The sequence below is a fragment of the Adiantum capillus-veneris genome, chromosome 22, assembly GCF_014529385.1.
Source record: "Adiantum capillus-veneris isolate H3 chromosome 22, ASM1452938v2, whole genome shotgun sequence".
NCBI classification, from domain to species: domain Eukaryota; kingdom Viridiplantae; phylum Streptophyta; class Polypodiopsida; order Polypodiales; family Pteridaceae; genus Adiantum; species Adiantum capillus-veneris.
Genome location: NC_140952.1, coordinates 131,321,218 through 131,330,483, shown reverse-complemented (window position 1 = coordinate 131,330,483; position 9,266 = coordinate 131,321,218).

Below are 9,266 nucleotides of genomic sequence, written 5' to 3'. Positions count from 1 at the left end.
CTAAACACGTGGAATAGTCATCATCACTAGACTCATCCTCATCTTCATAAATTTCCTCCCAATAGTTTCCTTGTGTCCATATTATATAGCTTCTTGGCACCTATCTTTCCATAGAGGCTAATCGTACCACGTCTCCAATCTTGAACAACTCCCACTGTACGTAACCATCGTCTACTCATTATAATAGGATATGCTCCCAACCCAGCTGCCATCACATGGAAATCAACCACCACCTTTGCATCATACGCCTCCACTTTCTAAGCTCTTTATAACACCCAAACATTTTACTTTCTGATGGTTTTCCAATTTGATCCGAAAGCTTGATACCCCAGCCACTGTAAGACCCATCTTCTCAACACATTAGTGTGTTATGACACATAATTGGGCTCCTCCATCAACATAACCTTGTCCCAGATTTTTTTCTTTTGTGCCACACATCTACTATTGGAAAAATGTCTAGTAGCTCATCCATCGTCAACACCTTCACTGAACCTCTCTCTGGTTCTTTCTCCATTGGGTTAACCATCCTCTTCCACTGCCGCTTTAGCTTAGGCACCATCTCTATAAGCTGCCCAAAAGAAACATCTGCTTTCCTGCTTGTCAGATCCTCCTTCACGTCATAGCATAATTGCCCATCCCCTAGTGGAAAATCTGAAACATGAAACTTGCGAGACGAGCCCTTCTTTTCCTCTTGTCCTTGACATCCTCGCCTTCATGGCTCTTTTCCTTCTTCTTACTAGGACCTGGGGAATTTATTCCTTCTTTATCCTATGTGGTCCTCTTCCCAATAGGCATCACTAATGTATCCTCCAGCTTTGCTGCCTTCTCCAAGGTAAACACACTTATCACTTTTGTCTTTCCCTTTTCCTCTTGGGTTAATCCATTGGTTCCTTCTTCTCCCTTAGTTTCAATGCCACAATCGTTTGACCTAGTTAGCACCTACCTTGGCAATGGATACATGTCTCCCCCCATCCTTGGTGGCTTATCACATTGCGGGCTGATGTGGTCCAACTCTCCACAATTTTAACACGTGGGCGTCTACCTCCAGAACCTACCATTGCTTTGTCCAACACCATTCTTGGGTTTTTCTTCACCTCCTGGTTGATTTGCAAACCTCCCCCGACATCGATTATTTCCCACATTACCTAGCATGTTTAGGCTGAGATTCTTCATTAAATCTACCACTTGCCTCATGTCTTGCCTTAGCCCATCATCTTGCATTGTCACTAGTGACCACTACTGGCATAACATGAGGAGTAACAGAAACCATTGGTTCTTGATGAACCTCTGGCATGCGACCTTACAAAGAAATCCATAGGTTGAAATTCCTACCTCCTCGGCAAAGACTCTACTCCTAGCTGACTCATTCTTCTCATTTTGCACTCTTTGTTCCTCGCTACATCTACTGCATCTTCATATGTCATAGGCTTCTTTATCTCCACTCTCCAACGTATATTCTCCAAAAGACCAGCCAAGAGCCTCTCCTTCTTTATCATGTCAAGTGGAGGTACCTATGGTGCTAAGGCCTTGCACATCTATTCCCATGCCATTGAAAACTTACATATGTACGTCTCTACTCACTCATCTTCCCTTTGCACCAAATCCTGTACTTCTTGCCACACTTTGTCAGGATCTTCTGTCTTCACAAAATCCACTTCCAATCCATTCCTTAGATTGTCCCAACTTAATCTCACAGGTGGATCAACCACCCACAACTCCTCTTCAAATGCTTTGGACCAAACTCGTGCATCACTCTTTAAACAAATCTTGAGAAGACGTAGCATCTGTTCCAGATCATGAATCTGATTGCTAATGTAGGCAACCTCCATCTTCTCCAAAAAGTCTTCCACATCTTCATCACTTCTTCCATGAAATTCCGGATAAGAGAAATCCATGGCTACCCAAGTTTTAATGCTTTGAGAACCCCTTCTAACACAGGTGCAGAACCCAAACTTTTTATTGACTCAATCCCCAAAAACTTCCATGGATCTCATCCTTAGATAAGGACAAACACATGCACATCAAATGAGTTTTCATAGTTAATCATGGGAATTACAACAGGCAAAGGGGATTCTAGTATCTCTCTTAATCGTCTTGGCCTGAACATAAAGACTATGCGCCACTGGAAAAAAATCTTCCTGGACACAAGAACATTTACCTGGATTCTTTGTGTTAAATGAAAAGAAGTGAATTGAGGTTTGTATTGATCATCCATTAAAGCCAACCATGCAGCTCCCAAGAAGGCACATCTGACTTATCCTCTCATTTTGCCAAACTTTCAACAGCATAAATGGCTCAAAAGACCAAAATCCCAGCCATCACAACTTGGAAAAATTTTGGCAGAGTTTCCCTAGAAGTAGAGCAGTAAGAACCCAAAATATAGACTGTATGTGTATGCATAACCTGCCAACAATGGTACCCAAACTTCAAGTAGGAATCACTAGTACATAGCCTATGACGAGGTCACAAAAAGGGTGCTCCAGACACCTGTATCACCGAAAGGATCTCACACTCGAGAATCCCCCAGCTCAATAAAACCTCACCACCACGACCCTGGCATGAAGGCTTATGCAAATATCGTATACTCAAGTCTCAAAAATGACTATCTTCCAAACCAAGTCTCATAAATTGCTAAGATTGCCAAATAAAACCAAGTATGGGTCCAGAAAGGCATACAATGGCAATATCCACAAGTAACGTACAATACCAAACAATGCGCTCAAACAAATGCCAAATGATGCATACCCACGATGACTGCAAATGACTTCCACTTGCCAGTATATCACTCTACTCCAGCTACTTGTACATGTGTGGATCACCTATACCTGTACCTATACCTGTAACCCGAATCCCGAATCCCGAAGCCGAAGGTACTCGAAGGATATCATCTGTGGGTGCGCCAAAAGAATGTGAGTGGGATGGAAACACACACAACACCTCTATAATCACTTGACACACACTCTTGGGATAATACACACACACACATACACTATGGGGCACCACTCAGTTTACACAACCTACCTAGTCAAGACAGGGAACACACCGATGGAGTGAGAGGAGAGAGACTATCCATTTACCCACTCAACATAGACACACACATACACACACACACCCAAAAAACTCAGCTCAAAAGAGACTATCCATTTACCCACTCAACATAGACACACACATACACACACACACACACATACACACACACACACCCAAAAAACTCAGCTCAAAAGGGACTATCCATTTACCCACTCAACATAGACACACACATACACACACACACACACATACACACACACACCCAAAAAACTCAGCTCAAAAGAGAAATATTTTTTATGTTTCAATACAATTGATCTTGGGCCAACACCAATGGGGAAAATAGCTCACACAATATGGATGAAATATGCCAGATACAATCACAAATTGGAGCAGAGGCTTCGCTCAAAGGAGAAATTTACACATCCAAAACAATAGAAAAACAGTGAGGACTTTGGCAAAATGGACAGCACCATTGCATCCGGAATGGCCAAAAACCCCAGTCTACAATATCAAAGTGCTCAAATCCACCAACCTCGGATGAGCAGTTTATGGCCAAAACAAGCTCCAAAAACAACAAAAATTGAGTTGCGGTTGTTACTCCTCTTCTCTCCACACTTTGCTGGTTTTTTCTCAGGTTTTTCAGTGTCCACACTTCACTTTATCCCTTGGGCACCTTTGTCTTTTTGATTGACCTCAAACAGAACCCGAATAGGCCAAAAAATGGCCACGCAGTGCATTTTTGTTACCCTTCTACATCCATCCACACACCTGGCACTCATCTTTTTCCAATAATGCATCCCGTAATCACGTGAAGTGGCCCCCAAATATAGTTCTCATGATGAAATTTTTGCATAGTTCATCACAAGAAAACACTCCCGTTGTGTCCTCGCTTACCACGTGCAAGTATTGACCCCATTCGACCTCATGATGCCACTGGATGCTATCTAACGCACCTGCTTACATCATGGTGTCGGCCCATTGATAGCTTCCTCGAGAAGTTTGACGCTCCACCAACTCCTCATTATTATAGAAAAAACACACTAATACTGGTGACGATGAAAATCAATGTACTATGTACACGCTGTCCTACTTGTCCACATGTGGGCCCCACGTAACCACCTAGCTCTGGAAAATGGGAAATCCTTTATTCGATGCACCATGCATGTGTATGTACATATGCGCAATCACTTCTTCCAAAAAACTGCTAACAATGTGAGTGGAGAAATCAAGCCCAAGAACCATGATGCTCCATAGACTATCAGTCAATAGAAGAAGAAAAAAAAGCCTTTGATATCACCATCCCATTGATCCATTAAAGACACCAATCAACTGAGAAAATCCCCAAGACACAAGTTCCCAAAGATCCATGGAGGAATCTTAGTGGTTGTGAGAGGAGTGGTTGGCAAAGATAGCGGCGGAGAAGGAAAAAATGGAAGAAATAGGCTCAGATACTGATGGAGAAGATGACTTTGAGCTTGCAAAAATTTTCAAGAAGATCAAGGCCAAACAATTGGAAAAGATCAAAAAACATCGATGCAAGAAAGCTGAAGAGGAAGAGGAGTTAGCAAGCTCTTTCAGACAACATATACATGATGTACTTAAAAGGAAAGTCGAACAAAGAGAAGAACATGACTCTAAAATACAAACGATAGATGATTTGGAATCCCCAATGAATTTACCAAAAATCCAGGACTCCACATGAGAAGAACCACCAAGAGATGAAGCTATCGATGGCCAACAATAGGAGGTCAAGGTAGAAACTGAGCAACAACAGATCTCCTCAAAACTTGCAACACCTCCTCCTGCTACGCATGAAGAAAAAGAAGAAGATAAAAACCAAGAAAACCAAACAGAGGTTGAAAAAGATCCAAAGGAGACAAGTGCACAAGACAGAAGAGAAGGGAAACAAGAACATACAATGCGGAAAGAGAGGAATAAAGAGATTCGATGCTCAAAACTTCAAGGAAACCAATTACGGAAGTGAGTGGCCAAGTTGCACTCCATACTACTAGAGCCACCATTGAGGAATCACACAAATTTTGAGCTAAAGGATCATCTGGAAAGTATAAGGATCCAATCTTGCTGCTATAGAGTTGTATCACAATTGAGGGAATTGGATGCCAAAAATTCTAAAGAGGAGGCAAATGCAGCAAATAGAGAGAAGCGACAAGGCTGTGACAATAGATTGACCATCTCCAGGACGATAAGAAACGCCTCTAAGATGCACTAGAACACAAAAAAAGAGACCTGACAAGTCTTTTCAAGACCTCAAAGATCAAATTGCAACTAATAGTGAACTCGAGGTGGAGCAACATGCATTAGAACAAAAGGTGGCATGAGAGAAACAGAGGTGCACAAACTAAAGTGAATCTTATGATGTAGTGAACGCTCTAAAATCTCCTTGCCATGCAAGATATGTCCACTCAAGCCTCCACCTCTCAGACACCTACGGCCATAACAGAGGAAATCAAAGATTTAACGAAGGATCTCGCAAAAGAAAAATACCAAAGACAGATGATGATAGCCATCCAAATGGCTATAAAAAATAAAAAATATTAAGAAATCAAAGAACTGCAGGAACAACTAGCAAAAGCAAAAGCTGACTTAGCTAGCCAAGTTGAGAAGCATGTGCAGGAGATGCAAAGCAAGGATCAAATAGTTAGTTCCCTACAAGCAAAATAATTAGTGATGGCCCAACAAACTGTGCCACCACCAATAGAGTTTGAAAGAGTAGACCTACCCCCCTTGAACTTACTGAGCACATCTATTGGTGGGGGGGATACATGAATTTGAAGATAAAACTCAACCAAATGCCCAAGAAGAGCTCAAGGACATCCTTGATCACTCTCACAAAGAGTTTATGCTATACAAGCTGAAAGGGTATTGGAGTCAGTAGCTCTCTTAGTGATCAAGCCAGAAAAAATGGTCATGAATTTTGGCCATGAGTTGATCCCCTTGCCAACTAATAAAGCAAGAGGCACTACTATGGAAAAAGAAACTCCTACTATCACTTGAGTGGAAACTAAAGGGAGATTATGAAGATGTAGCAATCAATGCAGATCAAGTGCTTCTAATACTAGAGAGCCAACCACTCTGGAGAAAAAAATTGTTTGAGAAGCACCCAAAGATGAAACTACATACACAAGTGCTCCACAGCTTCTCAGGATTGATCCAACCTTTTGTCCAATTCCTTGACGATGATCCTAGGACAGTGCTACCAAATCCAATGAACAACTACAAGCCAACATAGACCTACATGGTGCATACATTGACAATAGTGATTATTCAAATGCGAGATATCTCAGATCTGACATGTCAAATGCTCACAGAGATTTCAAACATAATTATCACATGCATACAGGTCTTTGAGGAAATCAAAGCTTCAAAGAATCCATGGCAAGTCTTCTTAGAGGGCACACAAGGAATAACCCGAAATCTAGAAACAAAAGTCCCCAACCGCAATATTATTATGAGAATGTATGACAGGACCATGTTTTTTGCCTCACATTACATGCAAAACATTTGAAGAGGCATTCATGAACAGCTTCTTTGAAATGGATTCCACCATTTTCAACCCACTCACCAAAGACCTACAAGTGTGCCACATTGCCTATCAGAGTGTGGTCCACAAAAACCATTTCAAGGACTTTCTATTCAAGCAAACATTGTCATTTGGGCTAAAAAGTTCAAAAGAATCGTGCAAACATTGGAGAAAAGACAATTTGACTACTGAAGCCAAAGATGAAGCTTTCATGAGGATGTGTAACGATTAGGAAGTGGAAAATTTTAGTGGAATTACCCAACACGCATCCCCTTAGTCCGCTACACTACCACAAGGCCATGATTTTGACGTACTTCCACTACAAGAGGTTGTGTGCACTTGTGACGCTGTTAGCCACGGAAATACATTGGGTTTTCTAACTCCTCAATGTCGCTAAGACCATCGCTAACAGCGTCGATACGGAAACGTTACTATGAGTGTCGCTATAAGCATCGCTATGGCCATTGCTATATAGTGATGCATATAGCGACGACCATAGCGACACTTATAGGCTACCTATAGCGACGTTCATAACGACACTGCAGAGCCTTATATAGTGACGCTTATAGCGACGCCCGAAAGTCAAAAAATTTGATGGCAGGGCATTGAATGCCCTGCCACCCATCAACCATATTGAATGTTTCAATAATAGAGTAAACCTAAATGAATCCAAGATAAGCCTAGATTCACCTTTGAAAGAAAGTGCAAGCTTAGGTATAGACCCAAAGTAGTCACCCACAAGACAATATAACCATCAACTCCATCATCCATAGTATTGTTTGCAGAATAAAGATACAAAACTGACAAAAGTACATTGATGAAAGTAAATCAATGACAATTATACACATCATAGGAAAAATCACTTGATTGTTAAACTTTGCAAATGTAATAGTTATAACACCATTGTCATTATTGAGAAAATATACATGGTTTTCCAATAGTTACAAAAAGATGTATACATCTCATCTTATGATACATATGCTATGACAAAAGGAAACTAATGCTAACTAGCTACAACTAGTCTGACGTCGTTTAATCAGACGTCTCATCGCATCCAAGCGGCATATCTATCGGACTCTGCAAAAAAAAACAATAAGACAGCTTTCTATAAGTATAAATATATAAATAGAAAAGAGTAAACCCTAATACTAACCATGCCGCCGCAAGACTCAGAATGTCCATCAGCGCGTTTAAGCCCTTTCTGCTTGCGTACTCGCACTGATACAGTCTAGGGTCACGTCCTGTCATCAACCACTGTCAAAACATACAAAGAATCCATTATGTTAGAATCTAAAAACCCCCAAATCCTCAACTATCAAACCTAAAGAGCAATACGGAAACACTTACAAAATTGGCCTCAAATGATGCCCACTCGCCGGTCCCCAAGTGAGGCGAGCTCCCTGCCTCTACTCGCGCTTTGGCTGCCTCCTTTTGTTGCTTCTATTTGTCAGGATTCTCGCACACTACTTCCTTCGCATTCTTCCAATCTTCTTTGGCCCACCAATCTGGTCTATTCCACCCATGCTTTATTGCTTTTTGCACTTCAGAACGCTTGTGCTTGCAGTATTCACGCGTTCAAACCTTCATCAGGTCTTCATTGAAGTGGTCATCCCAAGTTTTGTAAGATCTTTCTTGATTCCTCTCTGGAATCTGGCATCACATTATCAGCTGGCAGTATGTGCTCTTCGAGCAATCTACACAGCGAAAAAAATGCGGCACAATTGTGTAAGTAATCTATCAGATCATTATACATCTAGAGTTTTTTATTAAAGTAAACACATTGTAATAGATAACTTGAAAAGCGTTGTGATGCTAGTGTCACTCCATCCAAACTTTGCCTGCATGTTGAGAAGAACCAAGAGCGCCTCCAATCTAGACACACGTGCTCCATCATACAATGGCGTATCGAATTCACTTTTCATATCATCATAGATAAGCCTTTTTGAATCCATGATCGTCTCGATCATCTCATCAATCTCGGGCTCAAACATTTCCTCATTGGGAATGTGGTCTGCATGATCATCCTCCGCGCTGTCAAAGGCTACATCTTGTGGCCTCACGTATGTTGCTTGACCAAAGCGCCTGCGAACACGTCTATTGGGTTGCAAGATTGTTGCTTGTTGGCCAGCGTCAAAGTCTGACGAGTTATACTTGGCAACAACTCGATATATAATAGATGGATCGAACTCGCCAAATTCGTGAACGTGCTACAAAGAAACACGTCTTGTCCGTCGCATAGCATACTTGCATTGATAACAAGGACATAAGATCCTTGTTGAGAGATAGATTTTTCGGTTAGACGGCCCCACATCCTCGTCACTACTCATAATGAGGATAAAAAACTTATAACCTAGACATAAATTTAATCTTCTATTGGCATCCTCCGTCTTTTATCTCTCTCTCTCTCTCTCTCTCTCTCTCTCTCTCTCTCTCTCTCTCTCTCTCTCTCTCTCTCTCTTTGTTCACACTGTAAACTACCTCACATTCTCTAGTCATGTCCAATTCCTGCACACCTCGGTCTAGAGGTGCACGGAGATTAGAACCATCGGGTTATAATCTTGTCTTTATTGGTCAATGCCTATATTTGTGGGTACGAGAAATCTACACCCACGTTTACATGATAGTGCATGTAGTGGACAAAACCCCTTTGCCTCTTCTCTAGCTGTAGCATTTCACAGCATCTTAACATCTCTTC